Below are 22,161 nucleotides of genomic sequence, written 5' to 3'. Positions count from 1 at the left end.
TACGGATACTAAATACCAATTCACAAGGGTGATCATTTGTTACCATAAAAATTCAATTTTGTTTCCATTCACATTCATCCTATAGCTTTAATGAACTTAACCTAAATCAATATAAATGTAAAAATCTAATTGTTACAAAAATATATATTTGTGGTTGTGGCTTGATTATGTATTTCACTTTGGTAAAGCCTAGCTTGTAAATAGTACTTTGGAAAGTAAAGGTAAAGAATTAAGACCCAGCTTGTAGGGTTATTTGCTCTGTAAAGAAGCAAGAGTTTTCTCTATGTTACTGAAGAAAATAATATTAATATAGGCAGCTGTGGGTGTCCAAGTTCATAGAACAATTTGTGTGTTTTGTAAACGCGTATTTAGAGTCTTTAGAGGTATGATATAATGTTACCATCCAAGTTAACCAAGTGAATGCATAAAAACTAGAAGGAATATAGCCATGCACAACTTTGAGTCAAGTGGAAAAATATTATTGCCTAATTAAAATATAATTGACATAATTATGCCAAAGTTTTCACTGTGGTTTCTGTGAAATCGGTCAATTAAAATATCTTTAATGACTGTTTTAATCCATTTTCTTTGTTTCAAAAAGAAGTCTGATAGCTTGATACTCTCATGACTGAGCACTCAAATACCTGGAGCAGTCAGTGTTTGCTCAGCCTTCTGTGAAGACTTCCTTGCTCAATAGCAACATGGTAGAAGATACCATATTGGTGAGACTTGTTAAAAATTCAGTTTCATTATCTTGTAAGATTATCATGTACTGGCAAAGGCTTCACCCTATATCTGATCTAATATTATCTTTTTCCAAAATAGCATTGGAAGGTTGTCTTTCTACCTCTACCATGGGCATTTGCTTCTCCAGCTCAAAAATGTTAATTTATTTTCAAGTTAATGCTACTGTGAGGTCAGAGAATTTGATTTCATTTTTCCTCTTTCAAAGTTGTTGACAACAGGTGTGGTTACTAACAAGAGATTCTGAACCCAGGGTGTGGTTAATCAGTATTGAGTAAAGGTGCATAAACTCCACCTAGACCAAAAATCAGAGAATTTGTCTATTCCTTATATCATGTTAATGATGTCTGTTGCCTCCCCTCTCATTTTTGGAGTGAAGTATATAAGCATGTAGCAAATAAAAGATTCATGATTCAACATTCACTGAATTTCCTTCTTCATGCTGTTCTGTATTTCTGCCTCTTATTTCCCTCATATCTCTGTTCCTTTTACTTAATATTTCTAATCCTCATCCTCCTATCCTGAAGCATACAAGTTTTATCGAGGCTGGTCTTCAACGTGTTACCATTCTAAAACATGAGAGAGCCTTTTACTTCTCAAGAGAGGCACTTGCCCACAGAAAAGCAGGATTGAATGGTGTTTGTAAGAGTTATGATTAATGAATCACCTTTGCTCATAACCTATGACGTGGAAAGACAGCCTAAGATTTAAATTCATTGCCTTTTCTTTTCATCCATACATTTAAATAACAATTTTAAGAGTTTTTGAGTTTTTCCTCCGTCATTTCTTCATCCTATATATGTTCCCAAGGTTTGCTCTTGTTATAAGTGTACCCACCATCAAATCCCATGTGTGAGTAATGACCTATGTTTATAAATAAACCAAGCAAGACTATAGGTATTTGATGATATCTCAACGGCCTTCTGGATCTTTGTTTGCACTGGTGTTTTCTTGTCTTTATTTATGATTCATAATAAAGTCCACAATAGGACAATGGCCGAAAGAATCATTTCTGTTGCTTCTGATGCATCATGTTCAAATGAAGTAGAGATTTGGGTAGTTGACTGAGCTCTTTTATTTCTATATTCTACTGCTTAGAGCTATAAATAGCTTTCTTGTTCATTCTGAAAAATATTCCTTTCCCTGTAGGCTTACTTTCTAGTTATAACACTTATTTTTTTCTTCCTTACCTTTGCTTTACTTTTCTCTTCTTTCAGTGTAAATTTTCTGTGAATGTAGATCAGGTAATAAGTTGCTGTACAACCAGAAACAAAGCCATGGGTTCCTTCCCAGTTCCGTATATACTCGGTAAACTTGAGAGAAAGAGGAATTCTAAAGGGATCTTTACCTTTAGCTACACATTGAGTTTTGAGGCCAGCTTAGGATACACAAAACCATGCCCCAAAAACAAACAAACAAACAAAACACCGATATACAACAATTGTTGCTCATCACTACATGGAAATAAGAATTCAGGCACAGCCTTTCTTGTCTATAAACGTATTCAATATCACATCAGTTGTATCATATGACATATAAAATTGATATGTTAATTATTCATTCTACATCCTTCTCCATAAAGTACAGGCCCAATAAGGGCAAAAGTAACATCTACTCATAGCGGCAAATCCACAGCAGCTGATACAAAGCAAAGACTGACACAAACAGGAGGAATCAATGACCATCTTAAGATTTTTGTTACTAACAACTTTCTCTGTGTGGAGTTGAGGATTTCAAACTATATCCCCACCAATGTTGTTTCCACCTCCTGTTTATAAAAGTGTTAACTTGTTACCTAAATCACAGACTCATTCAATGAAAATTACAGCAGAAATCCCTAAAGTCTTCACAACTCAGTATCAAATGAATTCACATTTGCATCTTTAAATGCTGTAATTAGTATATGTACACCAAAACTCCGGTTTTATCAACAGAAACACAACTTGTAAACTAACACATTTTCAGATTTGTAGCTTTGAAAATAAATAGATGAGTTTTAGTTTTTGTTTCAGTCTCTGTTTAGTAATTTCTTTTCTTCAAAATATTTATCCTTTTGTCTACAGTAGATTCAAACATAATGTAGCAGAGCTTTTTTAGTTTGGTACTGTATTATGGTTCTCTAGAGAAACAGAGATGACAGAGAGAATTGTGTGTGTGTGTGTGTGTGTGTGTGTGTGTGTGTGTGTGTGTGTATGAGAGAGAGAGAGAGAGAGAGAGAGAGAGAGAGAGAGAGAGAGAGAGAGAGAATAGATACAGAGACGGAGAGATGAAGAGACAGAAAGAGAGAGAAAGAGAGAGGAAAAACTTCAAGATACATTGGAATGCCAAGGATATAGGCTTCAATACCAAGATTCAAGCGTACACTTTATGGTTTTACTCTGTTTACTATTTTTTTTTTATTTTAGATGTGCATAAGAGACATCACTAACAACCACTTGACACAGCTGATATTGGGCTGATATGAAGTATCCTCTGGAAATTAAATTAGTCCAAAATTCTTCAATTTAACCTTTAACACATTCTCAGAGCAAGGGCAAAAAACAATCACTGTCTTTACCAATATAGCACAAGAATGGTCTCTAGACCAGTTGCTGTTATTGCTGCCCTCTGATACCATCAGAGTGGCGCTTCTGTATTTCACATCGCTCTCAGCACTCTTTCTCCTAAGCTCCTGCTGGGATGGCCCGATTCAGCACTGTTTACAGTGTTTAACCACTTTCCTAGCCCGAAGTCCAAAAGTCTTCCCAAGTTTTCAATAAATAGCTTGGTAAATCCTCTCATAAAAATAGCTAAATTTTTCATACCCATTTTGTCTTACTTTTTTTTAAAAAAAAAATATTTTCATTCATTTTACATACCAACCACAGGTCACCCAAATCAACTCCCTCAGAAAAGGTAAGGCCTCCCACAAAGAGTCTCCAAAGCACAAAGCCTGGCACATTTAGTTGAGGAAGGACCAAGTCCCCCCTGGTCTGCATCAAGGCTGAGCAAGGCATCTTAGTACAGTAAATGGGTTCCAAAATGTCAGTTACGTAACAGGGATAGATCCTAATCCCGCTGCTGGGGCCCCACAAACAGACGCAGCTACACAACTCTGGACCATATGCAGAGGGTCTAGCTTGGTTCCATGCATGCTCCACAGCTTTAGGTCCTGAGTCAGTGAGTTCCCATGTTTTTGGTTCAGCTGTCTCAGAAAATTTCCCATTGTGGTACTTTTTTTTATTGCTTTAAAGATACACCATGGTCAAGTCATCTTACAGAAGTTTTTCCCTATGTGGGCTGAATTGATATTTGTTTATATCTCCCGCTGAAAATTATGCATCCTTATTATATTTACATTTGACTAAGTACTAAATTTATCATAATTTAATGTGTATCAAAAATGTCAGCGTGCATATTAAACCAATGTGTAGTAAAATACAGAGGATAAATATCTAAATTATGTATTTTATGTTCAATTTATTTATTGTATCTTTTGTCAAGACTATATAAAAAGAAGAAATAGTACATGTAGATCTGTAGCTATTGAAGTGCAGATGTACTATTTTGTTCAGGAAAAATATAGAATTAATAAGTGAGTTGGATTGGGCTTTGGCTTATAGGTAGACTGAATAGTAATAAGAAATCTGGTTCTCTATGAATAATAAACAAATTATAATATACACCCGGATCCAAAATTCTCTTACTTTAAATATGAAGAAAGTGAGAAATCTAATGAAAATATGAATGCCCAAGGATGCTCATCAATGAGAGGGTAAAATAAGTATGTTTTGTTGTTTGTTTTTGTTGTATTTGAAAATAAAACATTGACTTACATATTCATACCATTAATACTCTAAAGTCTTTTCACTTTTCCTGAAATATTATTCTTCCACTCACTCCATTGTACTCAGCTATACTATTTTTGTATTTTTAATTTTTTGTATCGAGTCAACTCATTCTTGTACTCAGGTAAAATATTTGCAAGGGTTAGCAAAATCTTATTAAGTTATTTGATTGATCTGTGTTAAACTTCTAAAAATGGTTAATGCGGGTCAATATACAAGAGCAGAAGAGTACCTTTCCTGAAGTTCACACTGACACATATTTAGTCTTCCCAGGAGAACTGATGCCAAGACCTCTTTGACCTTTGGAGGCACTATAATAGCAAGACTGAACTCTCAGGACTTCCTGATGGCTCTCAGCTACAGCAGGCTGACTGCAGCCCATGAGTCAGAAAAGAATGAAATATTTTCTATTTGGAAAATGGATATCCTTATAACTGTTTTCACTTCTCAAATATTCTCCATATGTTTTCTCCCTTTCTCTGAAAGAGACTGATAACACTTACCAATCTTGTTATGGGTACAGCTATTATTAAATACAAAAGGAAAATTGTAGGAAAATTTATCCTTTGATTTATATTTAAGATAAAATGCCATAGTTTTGTGGATTCTACTTTTAACTTACTTGTGAGAGCACCTCAAATACTCACAGAACTTTTAAAAAAGAACTTTGAAAGAAATAAATTATAGTTTCAAAGATAACAAGAAGAGGGGAGTGGAGGAAGGAATAGAAAGTCAAAAACAGAAAAGTGGAGATAGAGAAACAGAAAATGGTAAATGCATTTGTACTTAACTATTTATTTTAGAAATGGAATAAAATATTAGTTCATATCTGATCACAAAACATGATATTAAATCTAGTGCACAGTCATCACGTAAGAGCATTTATAAATTAGGAAAATCTTGAAAATATAAATAAAAAGCTTATATATATGTGTGTGTGTATATACATACAAATATACACATATATGTATAAAATTATCACTTATTAGGAATTGATTCCTGGTATGCATGTCTAACACAATATTAAGAATCTATCATTGTAATCTACTATAAGGAAAAAATGTAAAAAAAATTCTATTGCCTCTTCAACTGATTTAGATCTATCATCAATTCAAGTTCATTGTGGAAAATGATTATATCTATCAGTTACTTAGGAGCCAAAGGAGACTTCCTCAGCTTTAAAAATTCCTATAAAACCTTTCAGATGTCATTGCACTCAACAGTGAAAAATAAATGCTTTCCATTTCAAATTACAAAAATAGCAAAATTGTCTCATACTACTCTTCCAGAAAGCACTATTAGAATTTTAGTAGAGATAGTTAGTAAACAAGTATAAAGAAAGGCTGAAAAATACCCTAGACATAGTGATCCAAAAGGAAACACTCAAACCTTAAATTACAGATGACAATGTTTCCATAGAAACCGACAAAGTCATAGCACAGTAAAAGGAAAAATAACATAAAATGAAAAATCTTTGAGAACCAAATATATTCAGCAAGGACACAGTAACAAGATAAATGAAATTAAAAAGCAGTCAAACGTGTATATGTTAACAACAACAAATGAAAAACTAACTGGCCTTTACAATTGTTTCAAAGAACATGAAGTACTTTGATATAATGCGATATAAACCCGCTGAATACTTTTCTAAGAGAGTAAAAAAAGATATGACACAGAAGATGTAAGGAGATCTGAATAAATTCACCTTTGTACAGTTTGCAAAGGGTTGAGAGGTACAGTGAAGATAAAGTAGTGATTCTTCCTGAAATGGTCAATGGAAAATAAAATTATAGCAAGTTTCTATTACAGTATTTATAAAATTATTTTGCAAAATTAACAAGCTTGAAAAATCTAAGATGCAGGTGTCTGTGGATATCTATATCCTTGTCAGTGTTAGGTAGATATGTATGAGACAAATAGGACTTATTATTTATGATTTCTAAGTCTGAAATTCTAAGTATATGGAAATGACCTTTCTTCTTAATTTTGATTTTGATAATGTAAAATGTTTGCTGATTTATGTGGCTTCACAAAATCAGATTAAAGGAAAAACATAAATAAGGAAAAAGAACTTTATAAGTGGAGCTGGGTTATTCAGTATTCACATGTATATAAATTAATATATAAATAAATTAATATATTTAGAAGACTGCATGGAATAGAATGTCAAAAATATTTTAGATATGATTCCCAAAGTAATTAAAGATAGAAATAGAAGAAATGTATTATTCATTCCTAGAAAAAATTCTGGGCATCAAACAAATAGAAAGAAAATTTCTAGAATAAGAGAAATATGGACAATCATATCTCAGAAGAGGGTTAATATATAAAGCACAAATACCTTAAACAACTATGCTTTATATGTGTGTATTACATATTTTAAATATAACAAGCATATATTATAATTATATAATATATAAATGTATTACATATAAATAAATATATAAACAAATTTGTAAATATAATTTGATTCCTTTGTAGATATAATTACCTATGCTTATGTAATATATACATACAGAGATACACACCCTCTGGGACATTACCTTACTGGTAAGGCACAAACTCATGGTGATACACAGATTATTAGAAATGGGTTAATTCAAAATGTAAGAGCTAGCTAGAAATATGTCTGAGCCATTGGCTGAGCAGTGCTGAAAATAATATAGTGTCTGTGCAATTATTTGGATCTAAAGTTGGAATCGAATGAGTAGTCTTCTACAAAAACTATGGTTTATTTTTATCTCACAGATAGTATCATTATAGCTCATAAGCAATATCTGAAGGCAGACAGGCTATAAGTGTTGGCAGCTCCTTTGTGGAGAGAAAAATCCATGATATCTTCTCTTAGCCTGAATGGAGGTCAACCAAAGGAAGAAAAACAAAGACATGGCAGGAAGGAAAGCAGTTGAGAAAAAGGAAGAAACCCAGAAAGGCAGATTATTGCTCTGACAAGTTTCAGAAGAAAAAAGACAGACAGAGGAAGAAGAAAGAATCAGATTCCTGCATTGGGACTCAAAAGGCAACCAAACTCAATAGACACTCATGTAGCTCATAGGATTATAAGAGGACAGGAATTTGGGGGAGTAAGCAAATATTGATGGTTTAAAATCTAATTACTCCACCCACTTCCTTAACATTTTTTTTTCAAGACAGGGTTTCTCTGTGGATTTAGAGCCTGTCCTGGAACTAGCTCTTGTAGACCAGGCTTGCCTCGAACTCACAGAGATCCACCTGCCTCTGCCTCCTGAGTGTTGGGATTAAAAGCGTGCGCCACCACCGCCCGGCCTAACATTTTTTTTTTTATATTCAGATCATACAAGTATTATGAATTCAACTCCTAAACTTAATTGAATTAAATTTAATTGAATTCTTCTTAGATTATTGTTTCTTCTTGAAGATATGAATTTTCAAATGAAAAAAACGGAATCACTTTTACATATCTGGTTAGTTGTTCAACATTACTAAATATTTCAAATTTCTATGGGTTTTAGATGATGAGTCCATCAAATTGTTTTGGTTTTGTTTCCATATTTTTTCCATTTTCTGCTTTTTAATATATTCATAAATCCACATTATGTTTGTATCATTTTGTAGTTTTATAACCTACATTAATATTAACTCTATCATATAATTTCCTCTAGGATTTTTTTGCTTACTTTCAAATATGAATTTAAAGACCTATCAGCTTCCTAAAAAAGTGAATTTCATCAGAAATGCAATTTTAAATTAGTATTATGAAAATATTAAAAAATTTATGTTTTTGTGTTAGAATGTCAAGACATTTTATATATACCAATACATTTTGGTTTTTTCAGGTATATAATCTATTTGAATTTTGACTTTACCAATGTTCCTATCTCTTCTTAATGTATTCTCTCATTTATACATTTATTTTTAATGTTTATTAAATATACACTTTCATATGTTTACTTGTCTGTTATCTAAACTGTTATATGCTTAATCTACAAAGCTTGCCCAATAATAAATAATTTTTGGTATATCTTCATGTATAACCATAATCCTACTCACAATAATTTTCTTTTTGGATTCTTCAGAATTATGGTTTTATTATTTATATTTTCCTTTGTGTGGATATCTAATTTTCCATTCCATATATGAAGACATTATTTTATTTTTTATTTTAGAGATTATCACATAATTCTATTCTTTCTTCCCTCAATTCCTACCTTCAAAGCCTTCCTCATACTCTGCTTAGCACTCTTTCAAATTCATAACATGCTTTTTCATTGTTGTTTCATAATGCATGTTTAGGCATATATATTCCTAAATTCCTGCTCAGTAAGACTAATGCTACATGTAGATATGTTCTGTGAGCTGAACATTTGGTATTGTGTAACCAATTGGTGTACTCTTCCTTTGGGATGACTATTTCTGACTCTCTCAGTATTCTTTATTTGACTGTAGTTCTTTGTATAAAATTAAGACCTGTGAAAATGTAAATATTAAGGGAAATTAGAGATCAGATTAATATTGATATTGAAGATGAAGAATATTTACATCTGATATTTGAAGGCAAAAATTTAGTACCTAGAAATTCAATTAAAAAATGTACATATTTTTTATATTAGTCTTTTGTTCTAGCTAGTATTATGTCAAATTAGTTTTTTCATAAATCTTAAGAGAATGGCTTTGTGTATCTTGTCTATATTGTAACCAAGGTACCTAGTTGAAATAAAAAATTCTTACAAAAATGTGATGTACAGGTTCAAGAAACCTATGTCTGTACAGTTAATTTGATAGAGAAATTATCACTCTTGTCTGAATTCCTGGTATCGCTGGTAAGCAAGAGACTAGCCGTGCCACTGATGGGATTCATTTCAACTTCCTTAGAAGTTTCATTCACTTCTCCCTGTAAAGGTTTTATACACTATCTATCCAATGGATTTATAATATTCCCATTATTGCATCTTGAAATCTTTCATTCATTAATGTGACAGTGAAGAAGTTGAAAAAATCATCAGTAAATAATTATACTTAATTTTAATCAATTTGCATTTCAGCTTTCAGATTATGATGAGATATAGTTTTTTATATATTACATGATAATAAAACTCTTGGTTTATTTTTCCACTTTTCAAGATAACGAGTTGCCCTTGTATATTGTTTTCTTTTTCCTATCATTTCAGATTTTTTGTAATGCATTTTGATCATATTTGTGTGTGTGTGTGTGTGTGTGTGTGTGTGTGTGTGTGTGTGTGTGTGTGTGTGTTTCCAAGTGCTATTGGGCATATATGGAGAACTGAGGACATTTAAACATTCCTCCATCAAGTAGATTACAGGGCTCAAACTCAGTTCAGCAAGCTTGGATGTACACACCGTGGACTGTCTCCAGAACCCTGCTGTAGTGTCACCATTTATATTTAGAAGCACTATATGTTTCAGAAGATCAATTAATGAGGTCAGCAAAAGCCAGTCTTAATTGTCAGCATTTTAGTAATAACAATTTTGGAGAATTTTGTATATGTATCTTAGTCAATGAATTTCAAAATATTCCATTTATTTTGGTAAATAGTACAGCTACATTCTATATGATTTCTTCTTTTCTGACACAGAAAATACTTCTTCATTATGCTTATTACCATGCTAATGTACTATAATATATTTTGTTACATTTATTCTTTTCATATATATGTAATATTGGTATATAATTTTTAGATTTTTGGTTGATATTTATTGAGCTCTACATTTTTCTCTGCTCCTCTCCCTGCCTCTCTCTTTCCTCTCAACCCTCTCCCAAGATTCCCAATGCTTCCAATTTATTCAGGAGATCTTTTCTTTTTCTACTTCCCATGTAGATTAGATCTATGTATGCCTCTTTTAGGATCCTCATTGTTATTTAGGTTCTCTTGGATTGTGATTTGTGGGCCGGTTTTCTTTGCTTTATCTTTTAAAACCACTTATGAGTGAGTACATGTGATAATTGTTTTTCTGCGTCTGGGCTACCTTCTCAATATGATGTTTTCTAGCTCCATCCATTTGCCTGCAAATTTCAAGATGTTGTTATTTTTTTCTGCTATGTAGTACTCCATTGGGTAAATGTACCACATTTTCCTTATCTATTCTTTGGTCGAGGGGCATTTAGGTTGTTTGCAGGTTCTGGCTATGACAAACAATGTTGTTATGAACATAGCTGAGCAAATATCCTTGTGGCCTGATTGAAAATCCTTTGGATATATACCCAAAAGTGGTATTGCTGGGTATGGAGGAAATTGCCATACTGATATCCAAAGGGACTGTACCAATTAGCACTCGCACTAGCAATGGGAGAGTGTTCTCTTTACCTCACAACCTCTCCAGCATAAGTTGTCATCAGTGTTTTTGATCTTGGCCATTCTTACAGGTATAGGATGGAATCTCAGAGTTGTTTTGATTTACATTTCTCTGATGACTAAGGATGTTGAACATTTCCTTAAGTATCTTTCAGCCATTTTAGATTCCTCAATTGAGAGTTCTCTGTTTAGGTCTGTACTAGATAACAACATGTAAAAGAGTGAAAATAGATCCATATCTTTCACTATGCACAAAACTCAGATCCAAATGAATCAAAGACCTCAACATAAAACCAGCCACACTGAACCTTACAGAAGAGAAAGTGAGAAGTACACTTGAATGCATTGACACAGGAGACCACTTTCTAAATATAACCCCAGTGGAACAGACACTGAAGGAAACAATTTAAAAAATGGGACTTCCTAAAACTGAAAAGTTTCTGTAAAGCAAAGGACATGGTCAACAATACAAAATGACAGCCTACACCATGGAAAAAGATCTCCAGTAACCCCACATTAGACAGAGGTCTGATCTCTAATATATACAAAAAACTCAAGAAATTGGTCATCAAAAGAGCAATATTAATATATTTTGATGTTATTATATTACACAATAAGCAGTGTTCTGTGATAAAATATCATTGTAGAAATTTTATTTTATTTACTAGTAAAGGCAAACCCATGATCTTATATATTTTGTTTTATTGCTTAAAATATCTACATGATTTTCCATGCTAAAATCTTAATGTGAAATATGTGACTCAATTATTTTTTGGAGAACATTTTCATTCATTTCATGTTTATTCAGTTTTTCTATTTTTTAAAACTAAGTTGGCAAAGCTTCAGCTTTATTCCATAACTTAAGTGACTGTTTTTTTTTTTTTTAAGATGGATCTATTCCAGTGTTAAGGTGTAAGAAGAGGTGCTATGTGAGAAATTAGTTTTAGATTATAATGTAAGTAAGATCCCTTGTGACTGAACCACAGTCCTTAGATAATAAATGAGACACTAAAGCTGGCTCTCAGCCAAAAGACAATGTAACAAGAGAGCAATACCATGCTATTCATTAAAATAGTCCTTTCTCAGAAACAACGGCTACCATGTTGTCTCAGAATTTCACAGCTTTCAATTCTATGAGAAGTGCATGTTTGCTTTTTTGTTCTTTTAATTTTGAGATTATAATTCAACTACATTTTCTCTTCTTTCCCTTTAAACTCTTCCCACTCTCCTTCAAATTCATATCCTTTTTTTCACTACTTCTTATTGCACGCAATATGCACTTTCATATGCATATATATGAATATACATATATATGAATATACACACATATTAGGAATGAAAATTAAAGCTATTGTTATGGTTTCATAGTGATGTACTTCTGTGTCAAGTTGAAGAGAGGTTATCTCTGTTTGTTTGGTTGTTGTCAACATGACATAAGGCAGTATCATTTGCGCAGAAGGAACTTCAATTGAGAAAACTCCTCTGTCAGATTGACTTATAGGTGGATTTGTGGCACATTATTTTTATTTTATTATTGATGGACAAGGCATATCTCTGTGTAGGCAGAGCCTGCTTTGGGTAGATGTCTTTTTATTGAGTGTGAAAGCACACTAAGAAAGTCTTAGAGATTTAGATTGTAAGATGTTTGCTTGCATAGTATTGTCTTATTCCCTGTGTCAGTTTTTGCTCTGACTTCCCTCAGTGACTGACTCTAACTGTGATTCTGTATAAGACAAAGAAACCTTTCCCTCCACAGGTTGTTTTTGACTATGATGTTTAGCACAGCAACAGACAACCAACTAAGACAGCAACTATCCATTGTTTAGATAATCTTAGGGAGGGAACTCATGAGGCTTGTAACTTTTTGAGTTTCCAGAATCATTGACAGGTTGCGAGCTCTGTGAGTCCTGTGAACCTTCCTTCCTTCAGTTGTGCATGTGTCAGCTCTGAGGTAGCAACGGCTCTACACAGCCTGAGTTAGTACTCAGGGTTGTTTCTGCAGGGACACTCCTGTTGGTACTTTTTGTAAAATAAATGTTGTCTCAATAATTATTTTTGATTAAAAGCAGAAATACCTACTAAATCAAATGTTTTTTTTATTTCTTTTTTTTTCCAAAAATACATTTAATTAAACAGATTTTTTTCAAATCTCATGGTTTGATTCAAATTGCATAGAGACATCTGCAGAGAAGTGGTTAATAGTGAAAAAGTCAAAATCAACATTTTGCTTACCTTTAGACACATGGAAAATCTTTTTTTTCTTTTTTTTTTCTTTTTTTTTCTTTCTCATGGTTTATTTTTTTTTATATTTAAAAATTTCCATCTCCTTCCCTCCTCCTCCCCCTCCCTATTTCTTTTACAAAATAATTGGCTTATTAATATACCTAAGAACATTTTTATTCAGAATAAATATTAAAAATATATAATTTTCTCATAACTGAATGAAAATAAAAAGTTATATTAAACTATCAGTTTTATTCCTTATTTTTATTAACTTACATTGTATTAACAACTAAATTTGATGGTTTATTATTGATCTTTCCAAGATTTTCCCAATGGTTATAAATCCTGTCTTGTTCCTATTTATGCATAATGTCCACTTATCTAACTTTCATGCTTTCATATCCACAAATTGAATTCATTTTTCTAACATTTTGTGACGCCTAGACTGAAAACATTTTATCTAATATATAAAATAGAAAACGCTCTGAAACATTTCATAAGTTTGTTTTGTTCTTGCTTCGCTGGTGTTATTCATAGCTGTCTTACAAATCCTATGTTATAGGAATTTATCTTATTTCATCTCTAGAGTTAATGATTTTACTTGCTTTCCAACATGAGTCCTGAAAGTTAATTTAAATTGAATTTCTTGTAGCAGTGAAGTGGATGGGCCTTTTTATTCTTTAATCTCTGGGTTAAAAAGTAGCATGCTCAGGGCTATGAACCTTCTGTAGATTTTGCTGGGGGCAGAAAAAACAGCCTCCATAGCTTCTTGGCTTCAACAAAAAAACAGTCTGCTTTGTGAAAATAGCCAGGAGAATGAGGCTTCAGAATATTCTGATTATTTATGTGAACTTTCACTTGCATCCTTTAAGTTTCAAACAAATCAACAGACAATTTCAACTTATATAAACAAAAGAAGCAAACAACAACAAGCTAAGTTTGTCCTAATTTGAGCCAGTAGCTATAATGCATTTATTTGAAAGAAGGGGTGTTAATGGGAAGTGAATTCAGCTAAAACAAATATTAAACTGAACAAGTACAAGGAAAACATGATTAAATAGATTCTACAACTAATTTTAAGAGAGTTGTGAACTTATGTGAACTCATTTCTAATGGGGATCTCAAAAAAGGTTTCAATTTAAAAATCGTACTAACTGTTAGTAAAATAGGAGGAGGAACTGAGATTATATTAAGATACTAATTGTACCAAATATATTTTTTTCATGTATTTGACTTCTTAACTTCATAAACTTTTATATGCTGATAGAAGAGAATTGAATAAGACTAGGTTTATAAAATTGAGTGCTAAAAGAAAAAACAGAAGATGAAATATGAAAATCCATATTAAGTTACCAAGATCTTCAAATTTTTATTTATTATTATTAATTTAATAAACATTTATTTTTAATTTTTATGTCTTAAGCTTAAGGGGTTCAATGTAAATGTTGCTGACAGGGATAAACGTGGAACATATGGAATTATATTTGGATGTCTACTCTTTTTTTTTTTTCTTTCTTTCTCATGGTTTATTTTTTTTTATATTTAAAAATTTCCATCTCCTTCCCTCCTCCTCCCCCCTCCCTCCGCTCCTCCTCCCCCTTCCCTCCCCTCCTTCTCCCCCTTCCCTCCCCTTCCCTCCACCCATACCTCCCCTCCCTCCCTCTCAAGGCCAAGGAGCCATCAGGGTTCCCCACTCTATGCTAAGTCCAAGGTCCTCCCAACTCCCCCCAGGTCCAGGAAGGTGATCGACCAAGCTGAGAAGGCTCCCACAGAGCCCGTCCATGCAGAAGAATCAGAGCCCAGCGCCATTGTCCCTTGCTTCTCAGTCAGCCCCCGCTGTTGGCCGCATTCAGAGAGACGGGTTTGGTCGCATGATCCATCAGTCCCATTCCAACTGGAGTTGGTGATCTCCCTTTAGTTCTGTCCCACCGTCTCCATGAGTGAACGCACCCCTCACGTTCCTGACTTTCTCCCTCATGTTCTCGCTCCTTCTGCTCCTCATCAGGACCTTGGGAGCTCAGTCCAGTTCTCCAATGTGGGGCTCAGTCACCTTCCCCATCTGTCGCCAGCTGGAGGTTCCCTCACAGTCCTGACTTTCTTTCTCATGTTCTCTCTCCTTCTGCTCCTCATCAGGACCTTGGGAGCTCAGTCCGGTGCTCCAATGTGGGGCTCTGTCATTTTCTTCATCTATCGTCAGGTGGAGGTTCTATGGTGATATGCAAGAAATTCATCAGTATGGCTATAGGAACTGGCCTTTTCAGGCTCCCTCTCCTCAGCTGCCCAAGGAACTAACTGGGGGCGTCTCCCTGGAAACCTGGGAACCCTTCTAGGGTCAAGTCTCTTGACAACCCTCAGGTAGCTCCTTAAATTAAGATATATCGAACACCTGATTTTTGATAAAGGAGCCAAAAGTACACAATGGAAAGAGGGCATCTTCAACAAATGGTGCTGGCATAACTGGATGTCAACCTGTAGAAGAATGAAAGTAGATCCATATCTATCACCATGCACAAAACTCAAGTCCAAATGGATTAAAGACCTCAATATTAATCTGAACACATTGAGCTTGATAGAGGAGAAAGTGGGAAGTACTCTACAACAAATGGGCACAGGGAACCATTTCCTGCGCATAACCCCAACTGCACAGACATTAAGGGCAACATTGAATAAATGGGACCTCCTGAAGTTGAGCAGCTTCTGTAAAGCAAAGGACATTGTCACTAAGACACAAAGGCAGCCTACTGACTGGGAAAAGATCTTCACCAACCCTGCAACTGACAAAGGTCTGATCTCTAAAATATATAAGGAACTCAAGAGACTAGACGGTAAAATGCCAATTAACCCAATTAAAAAATGGGGCGCTGAACTGAACAGAGAATTCTCAACAGAAGAAGTTCGAATGGCCAAAAGACACTTAAGGTCATGCTCAACCTCCCTAGCTATCAGGGAAATGCAAATCAAAACAACTTTGAGATATCATCTTACACCTGTCAGATTGGCTAAAATCCAAAACACCAATAATAACCTTTGCTGGAGAGGTTGTGGGGTAAGGGGTACACTCATCCATTGCTGGTGGGAATGCACACTTGTGCAACCACTTTGGAAAGCAGTGTGGCGGTTTCTCAGGAAATTCGGGATCAACCTACCCCAGGACCCAGCAATTCCACTATTGGGAATCTACCCAAGAGATGCCCAATCATACAACAAAAGCATATGCTCATCTATGTTCATAGCAGCATTGGATGAAGTCTAATGAAAATGAAAGGAAAGAGAAGAAGCTGGTTTAACTCCTAATGCATAATGATGATTTTAAAAGGCCTTTTTCTGTGAGGCTTTAGCTTTAGCAGATAATACAAAGAATGGCCAATTAAATATAAATTTTAAGCAATGAGAAAACATTTTGTAGTATATTAAAGTACCAAATATGATGGGATTTTAGGGAGATCTTGTACCTTATTATATTAATCTTTAAAAATTATATGAATCTCACTTTGTCATGTAAAATGGAGAATGTTATCATATTTAAGTAAAATATATATTACTTCACAAATATCTTAAGTAGGAAAGCATTTTCCAATTTTTATTTATGAGTTGTATAAAGTGTAGCAAAACACCATAACAAAAATATATATTATAATATATACTATATATAATAATATATAATTTATTCATAAAAATATAAATGGAATAACAATACTTATACTTCTAATAGTAACTATATTTTGAAATATTAATAATAATAACACTTGATTTAATTGAAAACATAAAGAGTATAACAAGAATTCCCTAAGCATACCTTTTCATGGATATTACACATGTGATCAGACTATAGTCCAAGAATTTTATCATGATAGATTTAATTCATGGCAACTAATTACTCACTGTATTAGTGTATTACTCAGGTTTCTTAACAGAAGCAGAGCTGATGTAGAAAATACACACACACGCACACACACGTTAATATGGAATACATTAGAGTGATTTAGAGAGTATGGCCCTACTATTCCAACAATGGTTGACTCCCTATGGAGGTCCAAGAATCCTGTAGTTGTTCAGTCCACAAAGCTGGATTTCTTAACGTGTCTTCAGTACATGCTGGAATTATCCTCTAATGCCAGTGCATGAATAAACTTGGCAGCAAAAGCTAAGGCAAGCAGACAAAGTAAAAGGGCTTCCTACTTCCATCTTCATTATGCAATGTGCCACCAGAAGATGTGGCCCAGATTAAAGGTGGATATTCCTGTCTCAGAAGATCCAGATTCAGGATGTATCTTCCCTCTTCATATAGTTCAATCAACAAATATCCCCCACTTGGGTTTTATTTAAATAAATACCATGGCACTTGGGTTTTAATTAATCCAGACATAGTCTGCTTGACAAACAAGAACAGCCATCATACTCCAAAAATAAAGATTAAGCCAAAGGATATGATAATGACTATTATCTGTTTGTAAAGCTATTTATTAGGGAAAAAAAAAGACATGGACCAAGAGGTGCTATGGTGGCAAATCACCCGTCTAGCATTCTGGAGATTTTGGTTTCAGGTCTCAGCTCCAACCAAAGAAACAACTGTACTTAATTTGCAAGACTAAAATAGGAAGCCTGATTACTGAGATGACAATGGGCCTCTTTTTTTGATGTCTATTAGAGAAGATGAAGAAGCTCCTATAAAGGTTACAAGAAATAGACTCTTCATGCCAGAATGCACATGTTGACTGGCTCCTCTCTCATTTTGAAACTCTGGCTCCATGACAGGGCCCATACAAAAAGCAAAGCAAGCACATTGGGTGGCATTCCTGTAAGCTGCATTCATAGTAGCTATCGTAGTCCTTTCTAATATGATCTTGCTCATGGTGACTGAGTTCGTAGCCAAGCTTTTTAAATTTTTGATTCAGTGTTTCTTCTTCAAAGCCAACAATGTTAAACTTAAGTTATTTCTTCAGCTTTTTATTTACCAAACTACACCTGCCCGTGTCATTCTATTTACTATACTATGACACTGTGTCTGTCTTTTAAAGTATGAACATGTATATGAAAAATATTGATATTGTTAAAAATAGAATCATGACCAAATGATTTTCAAAAATTGTTCATTATAATGGAACATAATTTCAATTTAAAATAAAAGATAAACAAATACTGAAGATTTGCTAATATCATAGAAAGTTTTTCTACACAGAGCCACTTCAAATTTTATAGTTGGTTTCACTTAGAGTCATGTTATTATTTAAAGACATTAGAATCCAAGGGATTGACCATGCACTGTTTCAAGAAAAGCACATTTCTTAATTTCAAATAACCAATTAAATGCCACATTTCCCAAAGAGAACATTCTATTAAGATTTTAGAAGCTATTGAACCCTTCAATTTTATATGAACCTAATCATTTTATAGAAACATGATAAGTAAAAATTTAAATTTATCTCAGTAAATATAAAATAAAGAACAAATATAAGCATTGTAAAAATCTAGAATGTGTAATTACTGAAGTGGGTGTTCATTAACAAAACACCTACAATTATGAGATTAGAGGGAACATTTAAAGTCACCATCAAACAAAATACTAATAAATTGAAAAATTGCAAGTATGTCTCATTCAAACACCCCTCTTCTTTTAACCATAGATTCCACAATTCATTAACTGAACACTTTCAATTCAATGGGGAGTCTTACTATATGATTGTTTTTTTCTATAATTAGGTCTTTTAACTTTAATAAGATAAATAACTTTGCAGAGACTGTACACAGTGTGATAAACCATTCACACAACTTTGCGTGTATTTTACTTATGGCAAAAAATAAAACACTCTTGTGTCCTGCAGCTGACTCAATCCTTGCCTTTTTATGCTTGCCCTGGAATGTGCTCCTTTTGTCACCTCCATGGTTGAGAATGAAGAGGGGGAAAAAGAAGAAAGCCTTTACTCTATTGCTATGTAGTAATAATGTTTGGGCTTATTTTATTCTATTTTCCTTGAACCCATTTGCAGCCAATGGTTCCTGTCAGAATGATGAACTATTAAAAGGGTCTTCAAAATTCCTTAGACAGCTATTGAGAACTTTCATGTGGTCACCTCCTATACGATCGAATACAGGCAACTGAGAGACATAGCCACAATAGTGTCCTTCTGTTCTCCATGCATAGGACATCACCTCAATTTCTATTCTAAAATGAGTAATTCACTTATCAAAAATATACATGCATATATATTCTTCTACCTTTATCCATGTAAATCCTTTGGTAAATTCAGTTAAATACACAAGTAGCTTCTGATTCCCATGAGCTTTGAAGCATGGGGAAAGTCTAGATGTCTGCGTTGGAATACTTCTTTTCATTCCTTTTCAGCTTTTAGAATAATAACATTATTCTTCTCTTCCCACAAACCCCACTGGAAAACACTCCTGTATTAGAGTTCTTCAGATGAACAGAACATACACATGTATATACTAACAGCTTAAAGACAGTGGCTCAGTTACTCCAACCATGGCTATCTATCAATGGAAGTTCCAAGACTCAAGTAGTTGTTAAGTCCATGAGCATGGCTGTCTCACTTAGGCTTCAGTGTACACCAGAATCCTGAATAAGTACACTCTAATGCAAGCGAATGAATGGACTTGCCAGAGAGAACAAGAATAAGCAAGCAAAAAGTAAGAAGTCATCTGTCTTCCATGCATGTCCTTTATAGAGGCTGCCAACAAGTGGTGTGCTCCAGATTAGAGGTGTCTTTTCCCATCTCAGGATTTGTGAGTCTTCTTAGTACAAATGATTTAAGAAAAAAAATCCTTCACAGACATTTGAATTTTAGTTAACTATGGATGCAATCAAGTTGATAAATTAAAAATAACCATCATAAACCATATTCTTCCTTGATCTCTTTCAAGGGCATTATCTCTTTTATATTAAGTATGTTTACATGTATATGCATGTAGATACATATAATGTGTTAAATCTGTATAGTTTCTTTTGTGTACATTTTTTAAGGCTGTCAACTTGGTATTGTATAAGCAGTTGGTGTACTAAGTATTGAAAGCTAGTTCTCCAACTCCCAGTATTGATTAGTTGTCTGTTTTTTTTTCATTGAGTTGCTCATGGGCTTTTCCTCTCCCCTTTAACATGTCTCTTGTTGTTATCCTTCTTCAGGTCCAGTTTAGGCAGTCATGTCGATGAAAGTTTATGTGTATAGCTTTTGCTATTACTAGGAAATATAATCTCAAAAATAAATCCTTCATCTTTTGGGCCTTACAATCTTTCTGCCTCCTCTTCCACAATGTTCCCTGAGCCTTACGTAGGTGCAGAAGTATTTTTGCAGATTAATCTACTGGAACTCAGTTCCAAAATTCTGTTTTGTTTTTTTTTTTGTTGTTGTTGTTTGGTTGTGGTTTTCTGTAATGGCCTCTGTCTCTCTTAGAGAGCAGTTATCTTGATGAGTGGTGAAGACTATAATTATCTCTGGGTATAAGGAGTAGTATTTAGAACAGAGTTAGGAATTTAATCAATTTAATAAATTAGCAGTAATAGGTTCTGCACTATTCAAGATTCCAAAGTTGGAAGCAACATACAGTTCTATCCAGTTACAACACAGATGATCCACAAGAGCCAACCAATAAGGCACACTATTTCAGATCTCTTTATTCCTTTTTTCTGTCTGCTCTCATTAGCGCACTCAATTACAAGAGACAATATCGTTCCACATTAGGTTTATGATTCCAGAAACACCCCTCTGATCTCTTATGAGAATTAGCCTTGTTCCAATTACATCTCTAAGACTCAAAGAACGTATCATTTATAATAGCAAAGATGATGACAAATGTTAAGTTACTCTCTTAAAAAGCAGTTCCTAGGGTTTGCTACTTATTCCATTGAAACACTTTGTTCCTACTTAAATGGAGACAGTGTGTATTGTCATCCTTAATGTGGACTGGGCTTCACTCACTCTCATTTCTTCTCATCTTCCTTAGAAGCTAGACAGTAGGGTTGAGAACCAAAGTGACAGCTGAAATATAGGTAACATACATCTTTCCACAACTGAAAGCATCAAAAATATTCATGAAATTCATGACTGAACAAATTTGCTTAATTATCATGTCTTTGTTTCCTGTGAGTGTGATCTATTTTTCGGAACAGCAGAGTAACTAATCAGTAATTACCCACATGACCTCAGCAATAATGAAATCACTGTTATATTAATATACATTGTCAATATCTCACAAACAACATATACATATATCAATAAGTAAATGTATGAGTGTAGAAGTAATTATCAAAATAAGCTGCTAAGGTCATAAATATAGTCCGAGAAATAAAGATACCTATAAAAATGGTTTATAATTTAAAAGTACCTTATCCTTACTAAACTATGACAAATTCTTTACCAATTGCTCAATCTCATAATCTAAGAATTAGGCCATCAATATTGCATCTTTTGAAACGTATTTCAAGGTAGTTTTTAGGTCATTGTCAGTTGTATGGATCTTGCAAAAGCCTCTTCAGCATTCTTTCATGACCAGACACTCTATCACACTTCAAAATTACTTACCCAATTTGAATACAATAAAACAGCAGAAGTTTATAATGCAAAAAAGAGGAATATAAATTTTTCTATTGAAATTGTACTAAATGTTATAAAAACTTGTAATATTTGCTAAAATGATATTAAAGGTTGATTTAGACATTTATGAATAATTATATAGACATGGACAGAAATTTCAGAAAATGAAGTACATTTTAATTTCTTCATATTTGCTTTTAATTCTCATCATAACATAATGGTAGCAGCAATGATATACAGATTTTCATAAACTTTATGGAAGAAATATGGTTAAAACTTTCAATCATATTAAAGAGTGGTGGCTTGAACTCTGATAAAAGAATAGAGTATTAATGCTGGGTAGTGGTGACATATGCCTTTAATCCCATCACTCAGGAGGCGGAGGCAAGTGGATCTCTGTGAGTTCAAGGCTAGCCTGGTCTATAAGAGCTAGTTCCAGGACTGGCTCAAAAACCACAGAGAAACCATGTCTCAAAAAACAAAATAAAAAACTAAACCAGCCCAAAACAAAACAAAAAAGAAGAATAGAGA

This window comes from Arvicola amphibius, chromosome 9 (genome assembly GCF_903992535.2).
Source record: "Arvicola amphibius chromosome 9, mArvAmp1.2, whole genome shotgun sequence".
Classification (NCBI taxonomy): domain Eukaryota; kingdom Metazoa; phylum Chordata; class Mammalia; order Rodentia; family Cricetidae; genus Arvicola; species Arvicola amphibius.
This window is presented reverse-complemented; position numbering follows the sequence as displayed.